Below are 14,043 nucleotides of genomic sequence, written 5' to 3'. Positions count from 1 at the left end.
ATCACTAGCTCGCCCAGGATGCTATACTCCTTGTTAGCAAAATGACCAGAATGCATCCCCCTTGTTAAGCAGCCATCCCCACCCCTCTTTATCCCCTAGTAGCAGAGAGAGAGCAGGGGCAGAGGGTTTGTTTAGTTCAGTATGTTAGTCTAGCCTGCCTGACTCATTGATCCTTTATCTGACTGAGGTGTGTGCAAGCTAGAAACTATGGCCCTGACCGTGGCTCTGAAATATCAGTAGCCTAACTGTGCTGTGTATTGATAAATCCATGGCGCTGTCCATGGTGCTGAAGTAGCAGATGGATTTGTAATTGCACCTTTTTCTCTCAGTATCTCCCTGCTCTCAGTTTCGTCTTGGATCTATAATATTCTCTAAACTATACACTATAGATATTCAATTCTGTACTATACTGTAGCCTATATACTCAATATAGTAGTGTCACCTTCATGATCAAAGTTAGAGACACACTGCTGCCTGTAGCATTCCTATAATATTCCTACAATATTTCTATAATCATTCATGGTGACTGCACCGCACTCAGCTGCTAAGCTTAGATAATTCCAGGTAAAGGCTACATCCAGTAATAGGAATAGGCCTACACAAAATATGTATTTAGCCTAATAGCAGTTCTATTAATTATAATCACAATTATAATATCAAGAATTAAGCTAGGCCTATATGATAACCCTGCAGTCTTAACCCTAACCTTAACCCTTCCACTGGGCAATCCTCGACTACTACTACTACTACTACACACACACTCCTGATGAAACGAAAGCAGAGTTCGATGACTTCCCGTACCTACACTGAAAGTGACCGGCCTCGTAAAGCGGAAGTCCTGTTTCCTCGGCAGCTTCATCAATCATGGATGATAATTATGATGGATGGGGGAGGAGCTCGGGCAAATGAAGGCTGAAAAACATTTAGGCGAGGCGTGGCAGGGAGGAGTGAGATTAATGGCGATAAAACTGACTAAGCACGGGTGAAGGTGACCGTATAGCTTTTTAACATCAGTAAAACATTACGGTGTTAATTCTGAGACATCACTGTAAGTACCATAAACAAACGAGGCAGTCACTGAGCAGAGAGATTTGTTTATGGCACATAACTGAAGTGATCCTCTAGAGCATCCACACTCAGTAGGCAGACTCTGGTACGGATCCAGACTAAATAATAATTGAATCTCCATTCAGCCGCCCACTAGTTGCCACAATTAGTAAGAGTAAAATGTCTTGTTCAAAACTAGCCAATACATAAAAAGAGAAAGGTTGACAGTGAAAAACATTTAAGGATGACTAGACTGAGAAATACATGCATTTTGCCCTAGTGAAGTATGAGACCATTGTGCTTGATTGCAAAGCCATTACAACTCCAAACATGCCCGTTTTAAACAAAACTATCCCCAAAAACACAAAGGTAAGAACCACAAAACTGAACTAGTTGAAGTCGTGCTATGAAGACTCCAACTGAATCATTGTAAAATCATTTTCAACAATGAATGCAGTGAAGAACTCACTAATGAACACTTAAACCAGCGTGTCCGCCGAGACGTCATGGCTTTTTATGCTCAAGGACTTGGTTACACAATGCAGGAGTCACATTGATACAGAATTGCAGTTCGTGTGCAGAGCTCTGGAGTTTTTGTGCTGAAATATCATCATGTAATGCAGCTTTATTGGGCCTCTGATGCAGTGGAAATGTATAATGTGGCCCTCTAGGACTTGTGTTTGAATGTCCCTGCTCTAGAGCAAAGTTTCTGCTGTGAAAACTACTTCAGACATGTATGTTTTCCTCAGGAGGGCTGATGGGAAATGTGGTGTTCCCGAAGTTACTCCTCATTGTAAATGTGGGCCACCAACTTTCTTGTGCAACTTCAAATTCATGAGTCAGACTTCAGCTCCAAAACATCTGTGAAGAGGAGCTTGAAGCTCTCAAACAGCTCATTTTAAAGGCTAAATCTGTCTTTACAGTCTTCTGGATATTGAAACAGCTTTCCAGCAGTCACTTCTTGCTTACCAACAGCCGCCAAAAGCAGCTTTAAATTCATTTATGTACATAATGTTTGTTTTGAATAATTTAGCTTTAAAATGATTTTGGGGGGAAAGTGGCTTCAGCTTTAAAATGTTGATCAAATTCATTTTCAAAGATGAAATTTGTCTTTTACTGTGTACTACACTCCAGTCTGAGGTGATTACACACAGATACTTTACAGCTTGGACCTAAATCTGGTCTGGGGCTCCACTAACGACACCAGACGATCAATCAATAGAGAGATAGATACAGAGAAGCGATGCGATTCTACACTGCAGAGCTGAATCTGTAGGGTCTCCTTTGTAAAGTCATTATCTCTGAACCCTCGCCGTCGCCCACTTCAGCTCATCTCCAATTACCCACAAGCCCCTCTGTCCGCGGGTCTCCCATGGCAACCTGCAGCTGTCCGCCTGCATCACATGTGAGAGTTTGAAAAGGTTGAGAGCGCCGAGTTTCTGCAGGAGGGACCAGTTTCTCATTCTAATGTATAATTTATGTTCATTATCACACAATTATACAGTCTGATTGTAATGTGTGAATGTGGAGTGCTCTGTTACTTCAGTTCAGTTTAGTTCAGATTGGTTTGGTGCAGCAAACAAAATGTCTTCCACTCAGTAGAAATAATGTCTTAGAACCATGAAACAAGCAAAAAGAAACAGAAAAATGAATGCAACTCTTTTGTCATGGCTGTATCTAATTATCTTTTATTTGTTCTTTGTTTTTATATCAATTTCCTTTTTTCAGTTGCTTTTTTCTACATCCAGCGGTTACAGAGCAACATTATCATTCATTTGGAGTCATGTTTCTGTCCACCTGGTGAATGTAAGTCCAATATTCACTCTGTTTTAGCTCTGTTTCTGCTCTCTACCAACTCCTGAGGGAAATATCTGGCTCTTTAGCTGCTAAATGCTCCATTATGTTCACCAGCTAGTCTACAGCTAACTGTGTCTGTTTGTTGTTTGGTGCTGAGCAGGTAGTGTACAGTGGCTTTTTAGAGCTTTTTCTCTGAAAATGATGCTATGAGCATGCTGAGAGTGAACCAAAATGTAAATGTAATGTTTTTGCAATGTAATATTTGTTTTACAGGGGATAAAGTGTTTGAAACGTCATTTTTTTACCTTTTTGACTGACTAGCATGAACTTCCACAGACAACATATAGCATTAATGCTTTTAAAATTTATGTATATTACTTTGTTTTTTGTAATGCTTTATTTCATTAATTTTGGTAAGCTGCTGCTTTTTGCAGGAAGTGTTGTATAGGGATGTTTATTGATTGACTCAGTGCTGAAACAATGACAAATTTAATCAACAAGTTTGATAATTGAATCATCTTTTTGGGTCATTTGAAGCTTTTCTTTGTCATACATGATAGTAAACTGGATATCTTTGGATTTTAAAATGTTTATCAGACAAAACGAGACATCTGAAGACATTACTTTGAACTCAATCATCAGATTAATCAATAATGAAAATAATTGTTGGTTGCAGCCCCAGGTCAGACAAAAAAAGAACATTTAAAGACCTCACCGTGGGCATTTTTCACTATTTTTTTACATTCAATATGACAACGATCATTTTATTAATCAAGAAATGGAAAACAACCAATAACCGGAGCATAGATTGTTTAATAATGAGAGTTTAATTAAGACGAACAGAGAATCTGAGGCGTCATTCTGCTGCAGAAACACCAAAGAATGAAGGATTCGCTTTTTTACATGCATAGCTGCATAAATCTATCGAACATATCAAACCTGCTCCATCTTAAATGGCCATTTACAAGGTTGTTCTCAGGATGAATAGTGAGTTTTTACTTTGAACTGAGTGAGCTGTAAAACATTCGACCCTATCAATAACAAGACATCCCTCATTTCGTTCTCACAAGATGAATCTGTATCATTGAAGGTGCTGCCAAAACACTCATCATCCATTTCTGAAGGGAAGACATCATTACCCTCTGTTGATTGTCCTGTATCTGGTCTGAGTGTCCTTGAGCGAAAACACTAAATCCCTTCCTGTTAGCTCTCTTTGTAAGTTGAGATGAGAGCGGCAAAAGATGAATGCTGTGAAAAACATGGTTGGCGCCGGCGGATGCAGGCAGTTAAACGGTAATCATCTAGTAACCAGGGATTTGGGGATTTACGGATTTAAAGGCTTCAGAAAATAGCAACATTTGGTTTCATCATTACAAATGGCAGAGTTTGGAATAAACAAGATCAGGAGCACAAACAAAATGACAACAAACTACAAGAAAACAACCTTTAAAGACAAAGAATTATAGCTAAAAAAAAAAGCTGTGGAAGTGCAGCTTTTTTCCTGGAACTGACCAAGCCTCTGAAGGATTACTGCAGTGATTTATGGTTTGCTTAAATGCAAAAATTTTTCGAATTTATCATCAGCAATTAACACTAAATCCTAAAAATGCTGCCTCAGGACTGAAGAGGCTGCAGATTTCCAGGTGTGTGGGTGTTTTCCTGAAGATACAGTACAGCCAGCTAATCCGTGGCCTTTTTCCCGCCGCCGCTGCAACTGGGGAAATGATGAATAAGTAATTAGCCGTGAACAGGTTGTGCAGCCTCAGGGGTGGAGTAAACGGACAGATGGAGGCGAGAAAAAGGAGAAATAGGGGGGGAAAAGGAGCAGAAGGAACATAATAGAAAGAGGAAGAAGAAGAGTGCTTTAAGATGAAAACTCCAGATTTCCGATTTGATTGTTTTTTCTGACAACTTTTTCTGTAAAGTTATGATGTGTTAGCTTTAATAATGACATTATTGTGGTTTTATTGTGCTTTAAAGATTTAAAGGAGCAGAGGGAACTGGTTACTGACAGTCCGAGTCATGCAGTAAATTGAAATAACTTAGCGTTATTAGTCCCCACTGGACAGACGCTCTCACATTGTCACATATCGAAGCTTGGTCAGGACTCCGTGGCGTCACTTTTTAACACACTGAGTACCCCTTTAGCATCATTTTTAAACATGCAGGGTAGTCCGAGACGCTTTGAGACCATTGACGTCTGAATAAGGTGACAAATTTCAGCCTGGTCGCCAGAATAAAACGTTTCTGCAAACCACAGATACGTTGAATATGTACATTTCAACACCTGTAAGATGGCACATTTTAACATTTCAACAATACGTATCATATCAACATTTCTGAAGTGACGTACTTCACGTGACATCTATATAACCTGACTTTCTTATTAGGAGGTTGGCAGAAACTTGGAAATCAGCATAGAGCACCGTTCGAGACCACCTCGCCATTTTAATTTCATTTTTTATTTGAACCCAAACCATGATCTTTCCCTAACCAAGTGGTTTTTGTGCCTTAACCTAACTAGACCTTAACCACCGCGTTGTCACACCATAAAATCTAATTATTTTTAACAGTGACTGCTGTGATACTGCGCGTTGGAAAATGACGCTTAAGGGGTACCCAGTGTGTTAAAAAGTGACGCCACAAGGCCCTGACCAAGCTCGACAGGTGGAAACGGGTTGAAAATGAGGCATCATGTGATCAGCCTATAGATCAGCATAAGAACAAGCAACATGTGGTCACAAGATACAACTGAGACAAAAAAACCGTTATGAATATATATAAAAAGGCAGATAAAATACCCAAAACAAACCATAAAACATGAAAACATAAGTCATGTATCTGCTGTCGTAAAATCCCGTGGTTAGTTTATTTAAAGTGCATAATAACGAGTGTCTGAATGTACTTTTCACACAGATGACTGAGTGTGGTAATTTATTCCACAGAGAGGAAACGCTCTCTCTTTATCTGTAGTATAATGAGATCTGAGCACACATGAAGGACTGTTTAAGAACCTGTATGAAGCAGGAACCCAGTGAAGTGAGCGCAGAGGTTGTTTTGGCTCTGGCAAAAACTCTAGCAGCTGTACTTTAGTGTAGTTACAGTGTTTAAATGCTGCATTGTGGACGGCCTGCCAACCAAGACTAATTTAAATAAATGCATGAGTTAAAAATTCTGCATTGTACAATGTGATAGAAGTGGATGAAAGCCAGTTTAGCAATGTGATCAGCTTTCTTGATCCTCCCAGGAAGTATTTTCAGAAGTTGGAAGTGATTTTAGGGCATTAAAAGGCAGGAATTTAGAAATGTACATTCAGGTAAGTAACTAGATCACTTTCAGGGTGTTTGTGATACTCAGTTTAGTATTTTTATCTCCAACAACATGCACTCCAGCATCACCACAGCTCTGGTTGTTTGGGAACAGGATAAACCCTCAGCTTCTTCTTGCCTTTGTTGGTATTTTAAGTACTTAGAACAAACTCTTGGTCATCACATTTTTTAGGAATTCCTGTATTTGCATTCAGGCAGCATCCGAAATCAACTAAATTCCTGCTGTTTCTTCCCATAACCAACCTGGCTGACAAGAGTTATTCTGATGCAAAGCGAGCTGCGCTGATACCGAAGCTCCTCGATACAGCAGTGAATAGAAGGTCCCACAGCTCCCATTCAGCCCAGCTGAATAGACGCGTCAAACCCAGTCTGAGCCTCTAATAAGAGCTGAACTACGGGGCAGCAACGGCCGCGCTGAGCGAGACGTGTCTTTGTACAGCTCTCAGCTTTTTGTGCCAAATTTCTCAGGAGGCGTCTGACAAAGGCTTTTAGGTTTATGTGTCCTGAATTGTTAATATTCTTTGAGAAAGTGTTAAAATTCAAACTGCTCTCACAATGTAATGATCAAACTCTTTGCAGGAAAAGTAGGAGAATTATGTTGCCAAGTCGAGGTTGATTTTATTGAGGGAAAACTGTCTGTAATTGGAACTTGAATATCATGAAATGTGCACAAATTAACATCTTACAACTTTGCAGATGTTTAATTAAAAATGTAATCAAGAGCTTTCTTTCAATGTATCTGCTGTTACAAATTATTAGTATATAAATGTAATTTTTAGGAAGCAGAGTTGGTTGCACTGGGATGTTGTGGTAAAGAAGGAGCTGCTGGGTCTAAAGACTTGATTTACTAGGTTTACTACATCAGAATCACAGATATAATCAACCAAAATCAGTTTAGATATCTGCTCAGACTTCAAAGAGGACATATTTAGCTTTTTATGATGTTAAATAAGGTCAAAGGTCCAAAACTTGAGGTGAACGTATGTAAAAATGCTGCCTGCAAGTCAAAAGTCAGGGCTTCAACCTGTAAGTTACCTCTACTTCCTCCTCGTGATGACGTCAGATTGTTTGCACATGCCCACAAACAGCCAGTTGCCTCTATGGCTTGTTTACGTTGTCCACTCGCATATTTCAGATTTGATTCAGGCTCAAATAGAAGTTTCCATTTTGAGTAAAGAACGAGAAAAAGAAGTAAAAGAGACAGGAGCTAAAACAGCCTGTTTCAGACAGAGGCTGAACTGAGGGGCTGCATAAAAGGCCAGTAGAAGATAAATAAGGAGTTTTAAACTGTAAATCATGCAAAGATATTCCAGTAGAGACCCAGAATATAAATATAGAGCTGGAAATATGCAGAATATGTCCCCTTTAAGATACTGAATTTACAGTGATATAAAACAGCATCTTTGACTGTCGATTACTTTTCTGTGAATCTACTAATCGATCAACAGTAATAGATGTTATCTGAGTTGCTGGAAACACATGCAAATATAAAACAGATAGGGGAGGTGTTATATTTGTCTTAACAGCAGCAAATTAACACAGGAAAGTGAGGCAGATGAGAAAAAAAGAAGATGTAGTCTGGAACGTCCTTCACTAAATTTGTGCCAACATGTTTTGGAGTAGTTGAACATGTTTTTGGGTCTGTGAAGAACTGTAGTTGTCTTACTGAACTTTTGTTTGAAGTTTCTGCTAAAAAAGTGCTTTTAAAATGTGAAATTATAAAAGAAAGACATCTAGTATTTAAATAACTAATATTTAATCCCTCACAGAGAGCCTTTATGAAACAGTTGGATTAAAAATAACTGTCTTCAAATGAAGACAGAGGTGAATAATGCATGATGTAGAAAATAACGATGGTGCTTCAGTGCATCAGACTTTCCGTCGTGTGGAACAAATGAAAACTTCAGCCTGTTTGATTTAACGTCCGGTCGCCTCAGCCTGAGAAGATGAAAAAGTTTTGAGAAATCGTTCTTTTTTTTTTTTTTTTTTTTTTTTTTTTTTTTAGAAAAGTGCAGGTCCAAGGTGACATCAGGCTGCAGAACGAATATGCAGACCTCCAGCCACTTCATAACTCGCCTCGCAGATATCCATCACGTCCCCTCCGGCCCCCCCCTCCACCCCCCCACCCCCCCGACAGCTCCGAATGAGAAAGCACGTGGAGGGCAGTCAGATAAATCACAGCGGCACTTTCTCTTTTTCTGAAGCTGCTGTAGCATTCATCATGTGTACCAAATGAAAGGTGGAGAGTTTTCCAAAATCCTTGACTCCTGGGATTCGATTGAACACAAAAGCATGAGCGGAATAAGATAAGAATTAATGACAAAAAAGCCTAAAATTGAGAGTTTTTTCAACTTTGACACAAGGCCTTTTTGAGACTTTCAAAGCTACAATCACTAATTGCAAACTATGTTGATTCATTAATCATTTAGTCATTTTTTTTAAAGAAAAAACATCCAAACTCTCTGATCCCAGCCTCTCAAATGTGAATATTTTGTAGTTTCTTTAGTCTTTTATGACAGTAAACTGAATATCTTTGAGTTGCAGATTGTTGAGAGACATTTAAAGACGTCACCTTGGACTTTGGGAAACAGTGATCGACATTTTCTAACATTTTACACACTTTGCACAATGATCATGGTGTAAAAAAAAAGGAAAAGTGAACACATATCGCCTAAAAAAGAAAGGATTACAGGAGGAGACGCATTTCATTTCAATTTCTTGTGAGAAAATGCAACAAAAATCAGATTTTTATGGGATGAAGTGAGAGCTCCTCTCTTGTCATTCTCCAGCTGTTGCCAGTTGCTCTAATTAGCGGCCTCGTTGGAAACTTTGGATGCTGCCTTTTAACAGCATCCCTCAGGCGTGACAGAGGGGGGTAGCAGAGAGGCAGCAGCAGCAGCATGCGGTCTCTTTATATTTTGTGCTGTGTGTTTTTTTTTTTTTTTTACTCATGTTCCACATTTTACAACTTTCTCTGGACGAGTTGATCAAAGTCATTAAAGTTTTCTTTCAGCTTTGGTTTGCGTATTTGATGTTTTTTGAAGTCAGACAGCTTAAAGAGTTCGATTTGATCTACTGCATGTGACGGTGGATTTAGGGGGTCAAAGTCCAAAGTGTCAATTAGAGGGGAAAACTTTCACAGTTTCAGTTAGATTTACTCAGTAAAATCTCTCTAAGCAGTGTCCTCTTACACCTTAAAACACTCTGATTAACTCCCTGAAATGTTGATACAACCATCTGTGCAAAAGTGTTTGTATTTCCATCCTTTTTGTTGTCGATATTTCTGTCTGGACCAAAGAACTCTCACCTGAAACTGAACATGAAGCAAGGACAGTGTAATGTTTTAATGCATGCATATTATCAGATTCACGAAAACTTCCTCTCTTACGTGACTGACGTTACGTTACGTCGCACACGTGCTGTCAGGAGGCCGTTTCGTGTAGCTAGCAGCAAGATTAATGTTTGGAAACTATGGCTAAACAGCTATACGTCTATACGAGGATGAAGCATGAGAAGTCTCAGCAGGATGGTTGTGAGAGAACGAACTGGATCCAAACGCGCCTGAGATCATCTATGTTGACTGGAGGCCTGAACAGCTTTTGTCTTTTGAAAGAGAACAAAGAGAGAGAGAGAGAGAGAGAGAGAGAGAGAGAACAAAGTCAAAGCTGCAGGGCCGTCCAGATTTATCCAGGCCCAGTCATTAGCCACGTTCTGTATCTGCCGCTGATAAGCAGCATGTGATCCGTCATCTCATTTTCAAGAAAATCCTGCATGTTAAATGTGGAAAATGTTACAGCGCGCCTCACCGTCAGAAACGCTCGACTGAAATCAGAAAGGAGCTCCTGCAAAGTTTTTACTTTCCAACTCATCACCAACTGAATCTTCTCTCTACGAGCTTCATATTTAGAGACGTTTCGTCTTCTTCTTTGTCTTTTTCGAGCCAACACCTTCCCGCTCTGCAGTGACAGCAGCTTTATAAAACCACTGAGTGGGTTTTATCATTGAGATGAAAGAGGACGGGCCGTCTATTACACTGATGAAAGCTGTTTTTCTTCTGAGTGTAGAAGAAACCAGTCATATATATACATATATACTCTCAAGCTGCCTTTTTGGGGCATGTTAAGTGTTGTTTGAAATACTGTGATTGTCATTTAAATGTAAAATATCTCTATCAGATGTTTAAGAAGTTATCATGATGCTCTTTAAAGAGCATTTTAGAAATTCTCATTAAAACATCATCCTCATTTTCAAACAAGCTCCGACTACTGTTATTTGTATTAATGATGTCACACAAACCACAGCAGGCGCGGAGGGATTTTAGCTCGCTGACAGCGTTTCAATGAACTGCGCCTCATTAGCAGAGGACCGTCCTGCTGCACGAGCCATTTACCCTTCAGCTCCACTCAACGTTATTTATGGAGGCGGTTCAACACACACGGCTCCGCAGAGAAAACTCGCTCAATGTGCTGATCATTACTGACTCCAGAGGCAGCGTTATATTTGTTGTTTTTGTGCTTTCGAATGTAAAAAGAGTTTTATTTTCCTTACTGATAATAGATAAGTTCCAACAAAAGCTACTGAGTATGATTTCATTTCAGTTTGCAGCACTATTGACTGTTTTTTTACTAAGGATATTGGCAGTGTTGTATCTATCTGTGAGGTTAATTATAAGTAGTAATTATTAATGAATATTGACAATTAGAAGGAGAAAAGATAGAAAGGAGGAAAGTTTGAGAGGATGCACAGCATGATGTTATATTAGGTGATGATTGCGCCTTAAATTTGTAGTTTTATTTCACAATCTGCACATCATGAAGATGTTAGAATGAAATTCATGCAGCATGCAGTGGATGTTATCATCAGTTCAGATCTTTGTTTTGCAAATACTTACATAGTCAGTAAAGTAATATTAAAGATAATACAAGTACTGTAGTTAAAATACAATGAAAATAACACAAAACAAGTTGTTTCTATGCTTCAATTTCAATAATAGATGTGTCATTAAAGATTAAACTACTCATCAGTATATTAAGAGGTTAAAAATCAGCCTTTACTAGCTGCATCATTGAAGTAGTGTTTCCATATTAATGTAACAATGTTAATCCAATAATATATGCTATTCTGAAACAGGCCGTTATGCATAATGAATACTTTAAGTATACTTTGATGCCATTATTTTGTAAAAATGTATAATGCAAGACTATTTATAGTGTGGTGTTGCTTTTACGTAAGTCAAAGATCACTGCACACAATTTACATAATACAATAAAAAATATACATGTGTTTATTGCACTTAGAATAATAGATGCAATAACTGAAAATCTGACACATTACGCTTAATTTTCTGAAATCTGAGGGGAGGATGATAAATTCCTTTAATGAAAGATGGAAATGTTGCCTCAGTGTTCATGTCGAAACTGAAGTACTTCTCAATTTAAGATGCAAAATACTTCAAATTTGCAACACGTTCCAGTTCTTGCTCTTTAATTGTCTGTAAAAGTGGAAAATATGTTTTATTTTGTTGTGAGTATGGATTTGGAAAAAACTGATTAGTTAAACTAATGAGTCTTTACATCCATCCATCTGTCCATCCATCTGTTTTCATCCATCTGTCCATTTTCTGTCACTACTCAGCTGTTATGTAAAACTACACATAGAAAAAACTCTAAAATAGAAGTGAACTCCTCTACATCTCAGAGGGAAATATTGTACTTTCTACTCCACTACATTTATTTGACAGCTTTAGTTACTTTTCAGATGAAGATTTGACACGTTGGATAATATAACAAGCTTTTAAAATACAACACATTGTTAAAGATGAAACCAGTGGTTTCCAACCTTTTTGGCTTTTGACGTCTTACAAAAAGCAGTGTGTAGTCGGGGTCACATTTCACATGTCTATGAGTTGTTAACAGCTCCACCAAATAGTGATTTTTCCCTCTAAACTTCTCACATGCTTTCATTTCAATAAATGTTCAAATGATCCAATATTTCAGCAAAAATCAAAGATTAGAGAAAAAGTCCAAAAACTGAAAACAGATTTGTGTATCAGAACTTTGTTTTTTCTTCTTTCCTCTCCCATTAATCATCTCACCACCCCTCAGATTTATCTGCTGACCCTTTGGAGGGGCCCGACCCCTAGGTTGGGAACCACTGGACTAAACTAGCTAACTGTATATAAAGTAGTGTAAACTAGCTCCACCTCCAGCAGCTACAACAGTAACATGCTGCTCTAACACTGATGCTTCACTATTAATAATCTAATGATGTCATATATAATAATATATCAGTCAGAGGGACCAAACCACTACTTTTACTGCAATACTTTAACTACATCAAGCTCATAATACTTATGTACTTTTACTTAATTTTCATGCAGGAGTTTTCCTTGTAATCGATTACTTTACTACAAATCTAAAGTAATGAGTCACCTGAAGTAAACCTGTGAACAATATTTTCAGTATAACAATAAGGTCACTGAGTGCAGGAACAATGCTGCAGTTTGGACACACTGTACAGGAGGCTATATACATAGCTGTGTGTGTGTGTGTGTGTGTGTGTGTGTGTGTGTGTGTGTGTGTGTGTGTGTGTGTGTGTGTGTGCCCCGCCCCTCGCCGTGACGTCACCCACTCCCATCCAGCAGCAGAGCAGCTCTCCTCCAGTCCTCCGGCAGACCGGAGCAGAGACGGACGTGAACCCGACGTGTCGCTTCATCTGATACCCTTCAACAACTTCTGGGACTGTGGAGCTTTTATCTAATTTTTTTTTTTTAATTATTCCTTTATTTTTTCCTTTTATTCCTTTTTTTTAAAAAAAAAAAAAAAAAAACATAAATGACGCGAGAAGAAAACGAGAAACAGAAGATGAAGTGACGGCTCTCAATCTTCAGCTTCTTCTCACTTAAAGCACCAATCAAGCATCAAGCCAGCAGGAGGTCAGTTCACATTACACTCAAATTTAGACTTTATCACTTCTATTGACCTTTAAAACAAATCCTACCATCAGTTTATTTACTCATGTAGCAGAACGATGTGCGGAGAGAAATTCGGCTTCACTATATTTATGATTTTTTTCTTTATAATAATCTCTGTTTGCTTTATGATATGATTCAACATGGTGTTATCATTCTGCTTTGTAGTGAGCTTACACTTTCATCCAATACACACTGTGACTTTTTATGGCAGTGTGTGACATTTAAAAGGTTTCTGTATTCATGTGAGGTTGGTGGTGGTGTTGTTTTTAATGTTTTTATGGCGTATTGCGACTTTTTGATGCTGAAGAATGAACCTTATCGTGCTTTTCAGTGTTTTATGATGCTTTATTTGTATAATATGGTAACAATATTCTTGTAGTATAACATTAATTAGCCTATAAGTGTAAACTGAAAGCATTCCTTCCATTCCTACCTCTTTGTATTCCTTTCTTTTATCTATCTGGCTGTGTGTATTTATGAATATTCATAAATTATAATAAACACGAGGCTGCAGAGGAAGGCTCAGCAGCAGATGGAGGAAAACGACTGGAAATGATAAGTTGACAAGGAGCGTGCATTGTGTCACGTGCGCGTGCACGCGTGTGTCTCCAGCGTCACCTTAGCCCTGCCAATAAGGTCATCTGATAAGCTGAAAATCCTCTCTTTGCAGCCACACACACGCACGCACACACACACACACACACAAGCATACACACACACACACACACACACACACACAAGCATACACACACACACACACACACACATTGTCTTACAGCCTGAAGTCGTCCACAACTCTATTTAATTAGATGGATTTAATTAGATGGATTTTTATGTGTGATTCCTGAAAATATTTTCAAACACACACACACACACACACACACACACACACACACA

The 14,043-nt window shown here is 38.6% G+C and overlaps 2 protein-coding genes across 2 annotated transcripts in view; one reads left to right on the top strand and one right to left on the bottom strand.

Annotated features, from left to right (window-relative positions):
- Positions 1–14,043, bottom strand: part of LOC122976244 — a 1,153,509-nt gene that overhangs the window by 1,029,544 nt on the left and 109,922 nt on the right. The gene's annotated exons all lie outside the window — the stretch shown is intronic.
- LOC122976250 (SH3 domain-binding protein 4-A-like) overlaps positions 12,855–14,043 on the top strand; it is a 28,474-nt gene continuing 27,285 nt past the window's right edge. The window contains exon 1 of the mRNA XM_044344634.1: positions 12,855–13,107. The gene's annotated coding sequence lies outside the window, so the exon portion shown is untranslated. The remainder of the gene's footprint in view (positions 13,108–14,043) is intronic.

This window comes from Thunnus albacares, chromosome 24, assembly GCF_914725855.1.
Source record: "Thunnus albacares chromosome 24, fThuAlb1.1, whole genome shotgun sequence".
In the NCBI taxonomy this organism is placed as follows: Eukaryota; Metazoa; Chordata; class Actinopteri; order Scombriformes; family Scombridae; genus Thunnus; species Thunnus albacares.
Note: the sequence above shows the minus strand (reverse complement) of the source record. Positions and strands in the feature narration are given on the sequence as shown.